This window comes from Benincasa hispida, chromosome 4 (genome assembly GCF_009727055.1).
Source record: "Benincasa hispida cultivar B227 chromosome 4, ASM972705v1, whole genome shotgun sequence".
Classification (NCBI taxonomy): Eukaryota; Viridiplantae; Streptophyta; class Magnoliopsida; order Cucurbitales; family Cucurbitaceae; genus Benincasa; species Benincasa hispida.
In genome coordinates, this window is record NC_052352.1 from 40,617,098 (window position 1) to 40,630,092 (window position 12,995).

Below are 12,995 nucleotides of genomic sequence, written 5' to 3' on the forward strand. Positions count from 1 at the left end.
CTGAGAGACTACACGATAGCTCAACGTTTCTACACGATCGTATATACACACACTTCTAAATGATCGCATAGGATTTATTAAACGATCGTCTAGCTTTTTCCAAAACGATCGCGTGCCTGAGTATTTACTAAATGATCGTGTACCTTCTTCTAAACGATCAAGCATCGTCTATATGGTAGATCAGCCTTCTCTCACTTGCTTGGTCGTGGAATACGATCTTCCTTTCCTCATTCCCTCTACCAAATCCTACAGAGCCCACACCTCCTAGATTCTCACACCGAGAATACTGAGGGTTCTAAGTGGTGATGTCATCCCCATTGCTGTGATCGTGTGGAGGCCGTTCGTGGGTAGATGACTGATGATTTGGTGAACGATTGCTTGGATGTTCCAACAAGAGCGAAAGAAGCAGTCCATTGTTCAAGAGCGAGACTTTAGTGAAGAAGAGTTCTTCAACTGGTACGTATTTTGTTCTCTTGTTATTTATTGTTCTAAGCATGCCGGTAATTTTTTGTTAAATGCATATCTATTCTGTTAGAATGTAAATGCAGTAATTCTGTCACAGTGAATTTGGAACGATCCGCTTCCGCTCAGAGGTACTCTTGTATAAGAGTTCCTTCACAAAGAATACAGAGGAATCTTTCGTGATGGTTGTTGGAGTATATCAGCATGCAGAGGAAACAACAAGGATCAATAAGCATTCTAATTCATTAATTTTGGCTATAAATAAAGCATGTTCGTACAATAATAAGAGGGTTTCAAGACATACCTTTGTAGAACCTCTTGAAACTCGAATTCAGTTGCAAATCTTCTTCAAATCTTCTTGTGAACCACCTCAAGGTCTTCCCTACCATTCTCTTGGAGCCTTAAATTGAGTTGTGGGACTCAAAATAAGCTTGAATGAAGGGAATTTGGAGAAGATGCTTACTGATGCAACTTGAAGAACACCTTCTTCAACCTCTCAAGTTTTCAGCAAAACTCAACATGTATATCCGATTTTGCTTGCTCGATTCTCAGTCTAATCTTCTCTATTTATTGCAAGACCATCATGCAAAGAAGACAGCTGCATGAAGAACACCTTATGCTTGGAAGATTGAATCAAGAAATGGTAGATGTTGAGTGAGCTACTTGAATAAGGTAAGTGGAGATTTCCCACTTTTTCAAATTTTGTGTTTTCAAATTGATTTCTAAAATCAATTTTGTTTTCAAAATTAAAAAACTTTATTAAATTGATTTCTAAAATCAATTTTTTTTTAAAATTAAAAAACTTTATCAATTTTACAAAATTAATTCATTAATTAATTTTCTAATGAAATTAATAATAAGTAATTAATTAAAAATTTTAATTAATTCTAATAAATATAATATTAAATATTTAAATTAATTTTACACAAATTCCATCAATAAGAATCCATATTCATGATTTTAATATTTAAATTATATTTAAATATTAATTAATTCTCCAATTTCGTTTAATTTTAAAATTAAACGTGTAATTATATCACATATAATTACTAGTTCCCTTAATTCTAATTTGAACATTTCAAATTAACTTATCACACTACTCTAAGGTTAATCCATTTACAAGCTAGTAGGGACACCTCGTGAACCTACAGATCATGGGCTCCAACGATCTGAGATTAATTGGCTAGAATTAACCCCCATTCATTGACTAATGGGTCACTTCACTAAAGCTCATAGTTGCACTTCCCTCACTGTAGATATATTTGTTGGGGTTGATACCCTAAATCTCGTAGGGTCCTGTAGTTTAACATATGAACAAACGTTTTGTGATTTATAATATGAGATATTTTATTCACTTCAGTCTATGAAATATGAGATATTTTAGTGTATTAACCACAAACCAATAAACTAAGTGAAGGAAATCGGATATGAGGATTTTCATGAGTAGTGGAATGATCGTTCCACATTCCATTCGTATTTGAACAAACAAAATTACAGTTAAGAAACGAAAACTAACCGATCATGTACAAAACGAAATTACAGCATGCTTTCAATAAGATCAAGGGAAAGATTATCATACCTTTGAAGACTCATCTTCAAACACCCTCGATCACGAACACTCGTTCAATCTCCAAGACTGCAACACATGAATACTCGAACACAGCGACCGCAACACAACACAATCACAGTGACCACTACACGAACACCGCGAACTCAACGAATGTCTTCCACAAACCTCAAACTATGTCGAGTTGAGTACGACACCACCACAATGGCTACCTTGGTATTCTCAGTGTGAGAATCCAGAAGTGTGGGCTCCGTGGACTTGGTTAGAGGAAGAGATTGGAGGAGTAACAATCGTGTAAACAATTAAGCAAGTGGGAGATGACAAAGTCTATCATATAGACGATATCCAATCGTTTAGAAAAAGCTTTGCAATTGTTTAGCTAATGGCCAGCTAAGTGAACTATCGTGTAGTGTCACTTCACGATCGTTTAGTTTCTCTTCATCTATCGTTTAGTGAATCTAATCCACTTGACAGCCTTTCCATGAGTAACTTGCCAAGAATGGAAACTCTCAATTCAACAACTACTAAATTTAGGCAAAACATTTTTTCTTTTATCTCACGATTACCATGAAACTACCAATAACCTCTCACTCAATTGGTTATTAGAGAAAAAGATATAATTATTCAATAATTAATATTATTATAAATATATGTGATAACCAACTTACCATATTATATTTATAACCCATAGTTTTAATATTTCATCTCATGAAACATATAAACCATAGTTCTTTTTCTATTTCATGGTACTTAATGTAAATCTCATTTACATTAATCCTCCACTTGATGTATCTCATACATCACACCGATCATATCATATATAATCGAATTTCCTCTTGTCAATTTGAACATTTCAAATCAACACCAGGAATGATTCTTAACTTGAATCCATTGAGCTACCAAGGGGACCTTATGGACCTATAGCTCAAAACTCCAACGGTACGTGAATAATTGACTAAACTCTTTAGTCACGGGATCCACCATCCGTTAACTGCCAAGCACTCCACTAAAGACCGACAACTGAACTCTCCTTACTAGGTATAATTATGTGTCCATATCAACCAATCAACACTGTGATAACCCTTCACATATTGCTCGTAAGTACAGTTGGGCCAATAACCGTTATGCCCCTGTAATTACATCTAACTTCTTAAGTACCACTGATCCTTCTGATGAACATAAGTCATAGTCCTACTATGACTGAGTCATCTCTTCCAAAGAGAAGTTGTGGCCACCATGTTCAAGACTCGGAATTAGTCCTTAAGGGAGAATCTATCTACTTACCCCTGCTTCGGGGAATGAGTGAATTCCATTCGGGGAAGAAGTGAATTCCATCCTGTGTAACTGAGTTTCCAACTCCCAAATTAGACAAATCCCTAAAAGGTAGACATGTTGAGTTGGTAATCTGGCCACTCTCACCCATATTAATCAAAGGACAGCCCTCAAAGACAGAGTTCCCAAAACACTCAGGATTGAGGTCATGTCACCTATGGTCGTTTAGGTGAGATGTAAGTCTCCAGTATCAACAACATTATATACAGAGACGAATCATCTCGTGGTCTGATCTTATACAAACTCTTTGTATAGGACACCCCTGCTCACATATCTCTACATGAATGGTCAGGATCTACCATGTAATATAATTAATTTAATTTAATTATATATATGATATAATTACTATAATTATTTGACATATTATAATATAAAATTTATTTGAGAGGAAATAATTATTTGAATATAATTCAAATATTAATTATGTGAATTGGATTCATATAATTAAATTTAATATAAATGAAATTTATATTAAATATCGTTGTTGAGAGAATTAAAACTATAGGTTATATTGTATGTTATACAATATTAAACCATAGATTATATTATATTTTATATATATATATATATATATATGTATGTATGTATGTATGTATGTATGTATGTATGTATGTATGTATGTATGTATAATATTAAAATTAAATTTATTTAATTTTAAAATTTGAAATTAAGGGAGGGAAACAACTTCTCTCCCCTAGTCTCTCTCAATCCATGTATTGTGTGGGTGATTGGAAGATTTGCATCTTGTCCTTCTTCATTCGTTGTGATAGATAAGTGAACACCTAATTGTTTTGAAATCTCTCTTCCCAATCTTTCTTCTCCTTCTCAATTCTTTCCCTCTCCAAAAAACATAGAGCCCATAAAACTCTTGTGATTCTCATCTTAGAAAATACAGAGAACCAATTGGTGCTGTTAAAATTAGGGTTTTGAGTTCGTGGTCATTTTGCAGAGGAGAAATCTTACGAGAAGAGAAGTTCTTCAAGGGTTAGTATTTCTTCCCCTAATTATCTATTTCTCTTAATTTTATTTTAGCATGCTGTATTTTTGTGATTAAATGCATAATGTTCTATTCTTTCCTATAAAAATTCTTGATTATGTAAAAATTAGGATTTGGGTCCAATCCCCGTTTCCGCTCAAGGACTTTCATTGGTTTATTCATTTTGTATCTACAAGAAAATCATCAAAGATAAAGTAAATTTTGTAATACTTTATGTGGACGATATCCTACTCATTGAGAATGATGTAAGGTTCTTACCTTGTCTAAGGAACAGTGTCCTAAGACGACTCAAAAAGTTGATGATATGAGACATATTCCCTATGCCTCAGCTGTGGCCAGCTTAATGTATGTTATGCTCTATACTAGGCCAGACATTTGTTATGCAATGGGAATTGTCAGCAGATACCAGTCCAATCCAGGGTTAAACCACTGGATAGCGTTAAGAACATCCTCAAGTATCTTAGGAGAACAAGAGATTACAAGTTGGTGTATGGAGCTAAGGATTTGATCCTTACAGGATACACCAACTCTGATTTCTAAACTGACAAGGATTATAGGAAATCCATGTCAGGATCGGTGTTTACCCTAAACGAGGGAGCTGTAGCATGGCATAGTATTAAACAAGTATGCATTGCAGATTTCACTATAGAACTGAGTACGTAGCTGCTTGTGAAGCAACAAAGGAAGCAGTTTGGCTAAGGAATTTCTTGAGTGATTTGGAAGTAGTTCCAAATATGAACTTGCGCATCACCTTTTACTGTGACAACAACGAAGTAATAGCAAACTCTAAATAACCTCGTAGTCATAAATGAGGAAAGCATATTAAAAGAAAGTATCACCTGATAAGGGAGATTATACAAAGAGGAGATGTGATTTTCACAAAGATTGCCTCAGAGCCCAACACTGCTAATCCATTTACGAAGACTCTCTCGGCTAAAGTGTTTGATAGTCATCTAAAGAATCTAGGTCTATGAGACATGTACATTGTATAATCTAGGGAAAGTGGGAGATGTATAATGGGTATATAGATGTCTTAGTTTATTGTATTTAGCATTATCCTGCCTTTTGGATGTGTACAACCCTATGACTAGAGTTTTAGTTCAAGTGAGAGTTTGTTGGGTTTTATTCCCTAAAACTCGTAAATAGTAAATGTTATTAATTGACTGTCATCAATAAAGAGTTACAGATGTTAATTCGATAAATGTTGTTGTCCGTGTTGTTGTGCATTTTGTCTTGATAACCCTAAATCCAATAAACTTATATCCAAGGTTGTCTTATGAGTCTTGAACTGTATGTGGAGATATATAGGGATCGATGTTCGAGATATAACCTAAAGGGTTTATAGTATAGAGATAATGATAAGTACCTTATTTCTGGTAATACTATGGATACAACTCCCTTTGTATTTGATACAAACGTAATAATCCAACATGTTCGTGTAGGTCACATGCGAGTGAGGGTATCCTATGAAATGAGTTTGCATAAGCCTGTAGAGTGAAATAGTAACAACTAGATGTAACACTGTTGACTAGTTAGGTTCCTATTTCAATAGGATGACCTAAGCTTATTATTCTTAATCTTGAGTATATTATGAACTCGTATTCACGAGGGATTGGTCTTTGAGTTGTATGGATGAGGGTGGCTAGATCACCAACCCAATATGTCTATAGGGACAAGACTGAGTGGGGAGCTGGAAACATAATAATACAAGATAGAATTCATTCATTTCTTCATTAAGGGTAAGTAGATGAGTGTTCCCTTAATTGGTGTCTCTGAGACTTGACAGAGGGACCTACGCTCTCGTTGCAATAGGGGTTTTTGTTTATTGGTTGGACCATAAAAAGATTATTCATTAGAGAAACACTGGTACTTAAGGAGCCAAAGGTATCCCAATGGTAAAATGATAATTTGACCAAGTTGGAGTTACGAACACTCGTGAAGGACTAACTTGCTAGTACTGATCTATATTCGTGGACACAGAAATATATCTATAATGAGAATAGTGTAGTTGTGAGTCTTTAGTGGAGTATATCTACAGTTAACGAATATTGATTAATTTGGAGTTTAGCCAATTAATCTCATATCATTGGAGCTTCTGATCTACAGGTCCCATCGTTAGCTCACTAGAGGATACTTAAGAGGGATAATTTGAATTGTTCTAATTAATTTGAGGAAATTATATATTAATATGATTAATATATAATTAATTATGAATATGATCTATAATTAAATTGGAGAGTAATATTTGAATAAGATTCAAATTAATTAACTCGAGTTAATTAGATTCACAAAGAATTAATTAATAGAAAGATTTTGCATATATATATATGGGATGTATATGATAATTAAATGTATACATTAAATTGGATTTAATGTATAAATAGTTATTTAACTATTGTGCAAATTAAAATTAAATAAGTGTTATTTAATTAAATGGGCTAATTAATTAAATAGATATGATTTAATTAAATATATAAAAGGAAAATATATTGGGAAAGACCTCCCCATGGCCCTTTGTGAATACACTGAATACATGATTCTCATTGTAGAGAAACTCTGACAATACACGACTCCCTAGTATTATTGTGCATAATTTTCTCTGAGCCTCTCTAGGTAACTCTCGTGGTAGTGTTTGAGATTGCTCAAATAGTTGTTCGTGATCAAGACTATTTGGAGATCCGTTTGTTGGAACTTTGGAGCATTCGTGACACTTGGAAAATCTACAAAGGTAAGAGCCGTTTTAATCATTTCCCCAATAACATGTTATTTACGTGTTTATTCATTCAGTTTAGTATAATAATTTTGTTTATGGTAAAAATCGAATCACAGGATGCAAGGCATTCTCACACGATACGCTTTCACAATTGGATTTGATCCCTACAATTATAATATTAGACCTTGCCCCAAACGAATCTTGAGCTCCAAATCCTTAAAAAAAAAAGAGAGAGAGAAGAAAAAATTGTTCGAAATTTAGTGATGGGGAGTGTGACAAAATTAAAGCAAATTCGGGGTTTTTGAGATTTTGGGTGGGATTATGAAAGCGACGCGCTTACATGTGAAAAGGATGGCCACTTGCTCAAATTAATGTTCTTAGCCTTCGTTATTATTATGGTTTTATGCAGGATAGTGGGCTACACGCGCGTGGTCTTTGTCGGACCCTTCTTCACGCGCGGGGCCCATCCCTTTTTCTTTATCGTCAGTTTTTTTTTTTCTTTTCCTCTTTCTTTTATTTCTTTCCCACTTCCGTACGTCCGCCGATCCATTTCTTCTAGAAGATCACTTTTTTTTTAAATTTATAATACTTTTATTTTCTTTAATATTTCTTTTCTGCTTAAATTTTCGAGGACGGATTTAGAATTTTTTATATTAAGAACTTTCAAAAGTATATTATTATTATTATTTTTTGAAAATGTATATTATTACTTTATCAACTATAAATCATGTATAATTTAACCACAATTGACCTGTATAATTTCTTAAGTTCAAATTCTCATATTTAATAATAGAAAAATATATTAGGTCTAATCTATTAATTTAGTTAATGTCTAACAAATACATAATATTTTAATTTCATGTTCTAAATAAAATAATTTAGTCAATACTAGAGATTAATTTGAAAAGTTAAAATCTCAATGATACACCATAAAAAAAAGTCTCAATACACAAAAATTTTAATTTGTGTCGACTACATATTAGACATGAAATTATAAAGAAAAAACTCTCATAAGAAAATTCCAGTTTTTCTTGGTTTAAAGTTTAAATAAAAGGTAAATATTAATATTATTATTGTTTATGCTAAATTTGGGGAAAGAAAAATACACCGGAGACATCAATGGTAAATTTATAATTTTTCTAGAAAAGGAGATTTGTAAAATAAAGAAAAAAAGACTTTGATGTCGAAGCCAGTAAAGAAATTGTAGAATGTAGAAGAAATCATAAATTTAAATTGCTAAAACAAATATTATCTTATCTAATTTTATATTGATTTTGATTATCCTTTTATCTTATATTGATTTTGGACTTTTATTCTGTCGGGTCAAAATTCACCAGCAATAATTATTTTTTACTTTTAAAAGGTAAATAATGGTATTAGTTAATTAAAAACTTTTTTTTTTTTTTTTTACATGCGACATTTTTATGGTAAATTGAGGCTTTGTTTTTTATTGGACTATTGTGAGTTGGATGAATTTCATTTGTTCAATAGCATACTCAAAACATTTCATTCCTTTTATAGCATTTCACCTTTGATGCATTTTCTTCGCTATTTTCTTTTTTCACACATTCATATAAAGTCGAGCCAAAAATTCAACCATACACTCAATAAACTCACTTTAGATCCACTCAACCATTTCGAATATTTTTTTGGTAAATCCTCAACAAAACCATGATTATTGGCTCATAATTAAATCAATATTTTATTTTTCTGATCTATTTGGAATACATTAAAAAATAAATCATTTTAGAAAGAAAAAAAATTGAATGTTTGGCAACCACTCAAAATAATTTTTTAATAATATTTTTTAACAATTTTTTTTTTTTTATCAAAAGTGTTTAAATAAAAACGAATTTTTTGAAAAACATATTTTTTTCGAGTGAGTGTAAACTAACCTTTCAAACCGTAATCACTTTCTTTTCTAGAGAAAAAGTTCACGAACAAGTAGATCTTCTATTTCTTCCTTCATCTCGTGAGTCGAAATCCACTTTATTTTTTCCCTTTTTATTTCTTTAGTGGGTTCTTTTCATCCCCTTCTCATATTACTTCAATCACAAGCTTACAAACACACAAAAGAAATAAGAAAAAAACCTATTAAAATAAAAAGTGTTATGAAAGGTGCTGTTTTGTGTCGGCCAAAGGTTTAAATGATAAAGAAGAGATATAGAATTGAGTTGTGAATTGAAATGTGTATATATATATATAAGATGGGGTCCAATTGCCCTAAAAGAATAGGGCCATTTTGAAAGAGAGAGTGTGTATTTTCAGCAAATTAAGGGATGTTGATGGGCTGCCCATTCTCTTTCCTTTCACCTAATGACAATAGGTAATGGGTCATTTGTGGAACCCATGTGCCCCTCATTTAAATTGTCCTCTCCTTGTTTTGTCCCTTTAAAAGATGTGATACATAATCTTCTTAGGACTAAAAATTAAGTCTATAACAACATCTTAAAAGAATTGCAAATATAATAAAACCTATAGGTGATCGACTCTATCGTTGGTAGACTCCTATTAGTGATACGTTCTATCACTGATAAAATCTGAAAAATGTATTTAAGTTTTATTGTATTTACAAATTCTTTTGCATTATGTTATGTCTGCAAGTACTTTGGGTTTGGTTGTTATATTTGTAATTGTCAAAGAAAAAAAAAAGAAGAAAATAGTCGATCTTTATTAGTTGAATTGTTTGCGAGGTTGAGGGAATTCAAGTTTCTGGCTTCTTCATCGAGAGTGTATGTCTAAACCATTTGAATGTTCAAGTGGCAATATGAGTAGTTGCCAACTCTTGTAAACATTAAAGTGCATGTTCAAGAGTGATGTTGAAATTGTTAAAAACACTCTTAAGCATGTCTCTAATTACTTTTAAATGTAATTTTCATATTATTGAAGCATGTTTTGAAGTGATCTTAAAAATGACAAAAGTTATTTCAACCATTTTAAAATTACTCTCGAACATGCTTTAAATATCTTTGTGGATGTGAACACACCTCTACTCTTTATTCGTGATGTAAGAGTGAAAAAGTAAAACTATTAGATTTCTTTAATTACGGTTTTACTATAAGTTTGGTCATTGAACCATCATGGTCATGTTTATTATTATTATTATTATTTTGACTAAAATGTTCATCAAGTACTTGTAGTTTAAATCGTCTATAAATTTGAGTTTATTTGAATTTTATACTTTTAAATGGTTCAATATTTTATAATTTAAAATCTTGTACTTAATAGATTTATTTACTCGTTAGTTTTATTTAATTTTTTTATTACAATAATTGTATGGATGAAGGATCAAACCTCCACCTAAAAATGAAAGGTCATGTCAATTATCGTAGAGTTAAGTTCGTTTTGATTTTTTTTTTTTAAAAGAAAACTATGCCTTAAGTTATGTAAAACTACTTGATGTAACTCCTAAATAATATAATCCATGTCATATTTAAGCATTAAATTAATAGCATTTATTATTGAAAAGTATAATAGGCGATAAAAATCTATTAAATGGGAAATTAAAAGTTCATAAGTTTTTTTTTTTTTTTTTTTTTTTTAAAGAAAATATATGTTAAGTAGGGGTGTTTGGACACCCAACTTCAAGTAGGTGAAGTGCACAATTATGACTCGTTATATAGTTTTTGTTTCAATTATAATGGTTGATATTTCCAACTATTATAATCTACAATTAACTACAACATTACTAGTCTAAATCTGATTTATTTGTTACAGTGTTTACTATCTTCTACTGAGATTAGAATAATCTATATTCTAAAGACAAAGATTAGAATAGTCTGCATTCTGAAGACATACTCTTATAATATACAGACTATTATAATCTACATATTATAATAACCAGTACTCCAAATATCCTCAAAGTTTAGAGACACGTTTTACCAAATAAATTATATAGACATGTTATTGAAGATCAGGAATCAAATTTGCAATTTAATTTGTCTTTACTATATTGGAAGGTGAGATAGTTGAAAATCAGTTTTAATATAGACACATTTATCTTGTATATTTTAAATTTTAAATCTTTATCTCTAACAATGATAGTTTATATGGTAAATTATATGGAATGCATCTTTATTGTCTTATTTAGATCTCCCTATAAATCAATGTGAACTTGAAATTCAGAAGATAATTCATTTGCAAAATACAATAAATCAGTTACCAGATACATTTATAGATGCAAAGAAAGTAACTAAGTCACATATACCAGCTGCAAATGTTCCATTGAAAATTGATATCCCAACACAGCAAGTTGTCACAAATGGGTCTGGAATACGCCAGAAGTATGGTAGACCAGTGGGTTTCAAAGATAAAAATTCTCGGAAAAAAATTAATAAATAATCAAGAAGACTTGATTGAGGATATAAATACTCATGAAGTAATATTCCTTAACATCACTAGTGAGGAAGGTGAAATGCCTAAAGATAATAATGAAATTTTAATAAATTATGTCATGATGGGAGAAAGATGAAAACGAACTAATGTGGTTATTGACAATATTCTTTTGCGTTTAATGTTGCTCTTGATATTGTATATGAAAGTGAGGATCCTGAACCAAAATCTTTTGAAGAATGTCGACATAGAAAAGATTGGTTTCAGTTGAAGGAAACAATCGATACATAATTAAACTCATTTTCAAAACGTCAGGTTTTTGGACCAATAGACCGAACACCAAAAGGTGTTAAACCTGTGAGATACAAATGAGTATTTGTGAAGAAAAGAAATGAAAATAATGAGGTCACAAAATATAAAGCAAGACTAGTTTCACAAAGACCTGGTATTGATTATGAGGAGACATATTTGCTGGTGGTGGATGCGATTATGTTAAAGATATTTAATTAGTATGACTGTATATGAAAATCTGGACATGCATCTTATGGATGTAGTCACAACATACTTATATGGATCTCTTAATAATGATATTTATATGAGAATTCGAATAGGATTTAAAGTACCTGAAACACATAAATTAAATTCATGAGAATTGTATTCAATAAAGTTACGAAGATCGCTATATGAATTGAAACAATCAAGACGAATGTGGTACAATCGCCTGAGTGGGTATATTTGTTGAGAGAAATAAAATTCTGCCTTAGTTTGTAAATTGAACATTTAATAGATGGGATATTTGTTCATCAGTCAACTTATACAGGAAAAATTTTAAAAAAGATTTTATATGGATAAAGCACATCCATTGAACATTCTAATGGGAGTTCGTTCACTAGATGTGAAGAAAGATATATTTCAACCTCGAGATGATAATGAAGAACTTCTTGGTCCCGAAGTACCATATCTTAGTGCACTTATGTATCTTGCTAATAATACAATACCAGATATTGCATTTTCAGTAAATTTATTAACAAGATGTAGTTATTCTCTAACAAAAATACATTGAAATAGAATTAAGCATATACACTGTTATTTCTGAGGAACGATTGATATGGAATTGTTTTATTCAAATAAATCGAATTTTAATCTGGTTGATTATGCAAATTTCGGATTTATTTAATCCACATAAAGCTAGATCTCAAACAGGTTATCTATTCACATGTGGAGGAACTGTTGTATCGTGGTGGTCAGTGAATTAGACCATAACGGCTGCTTCCTCAAAACATACTGGAATTTTTGTAATTCACGAGGCTAGTCGGGAATGTGTATGGCTAAGATCAATGACTCAGCATATTCGTGGAACATGTGGTTTATCTTCTAGTAAAAATCTTCTAATAATATTATACGAAAACAACACAACATGCACACCTAAATCGAAGGAGAATACATTAAAGGAGATAAAACAAAATATATTTCACTAAAGCTTTTCTATACTCATGATTTTGAAGAAAATGAAGACACCACTGTACAAAAATTTTGTTCAAAAGATAACCTAACAGACTTATTTACAAAGACATTACCTACCACAATCTTTG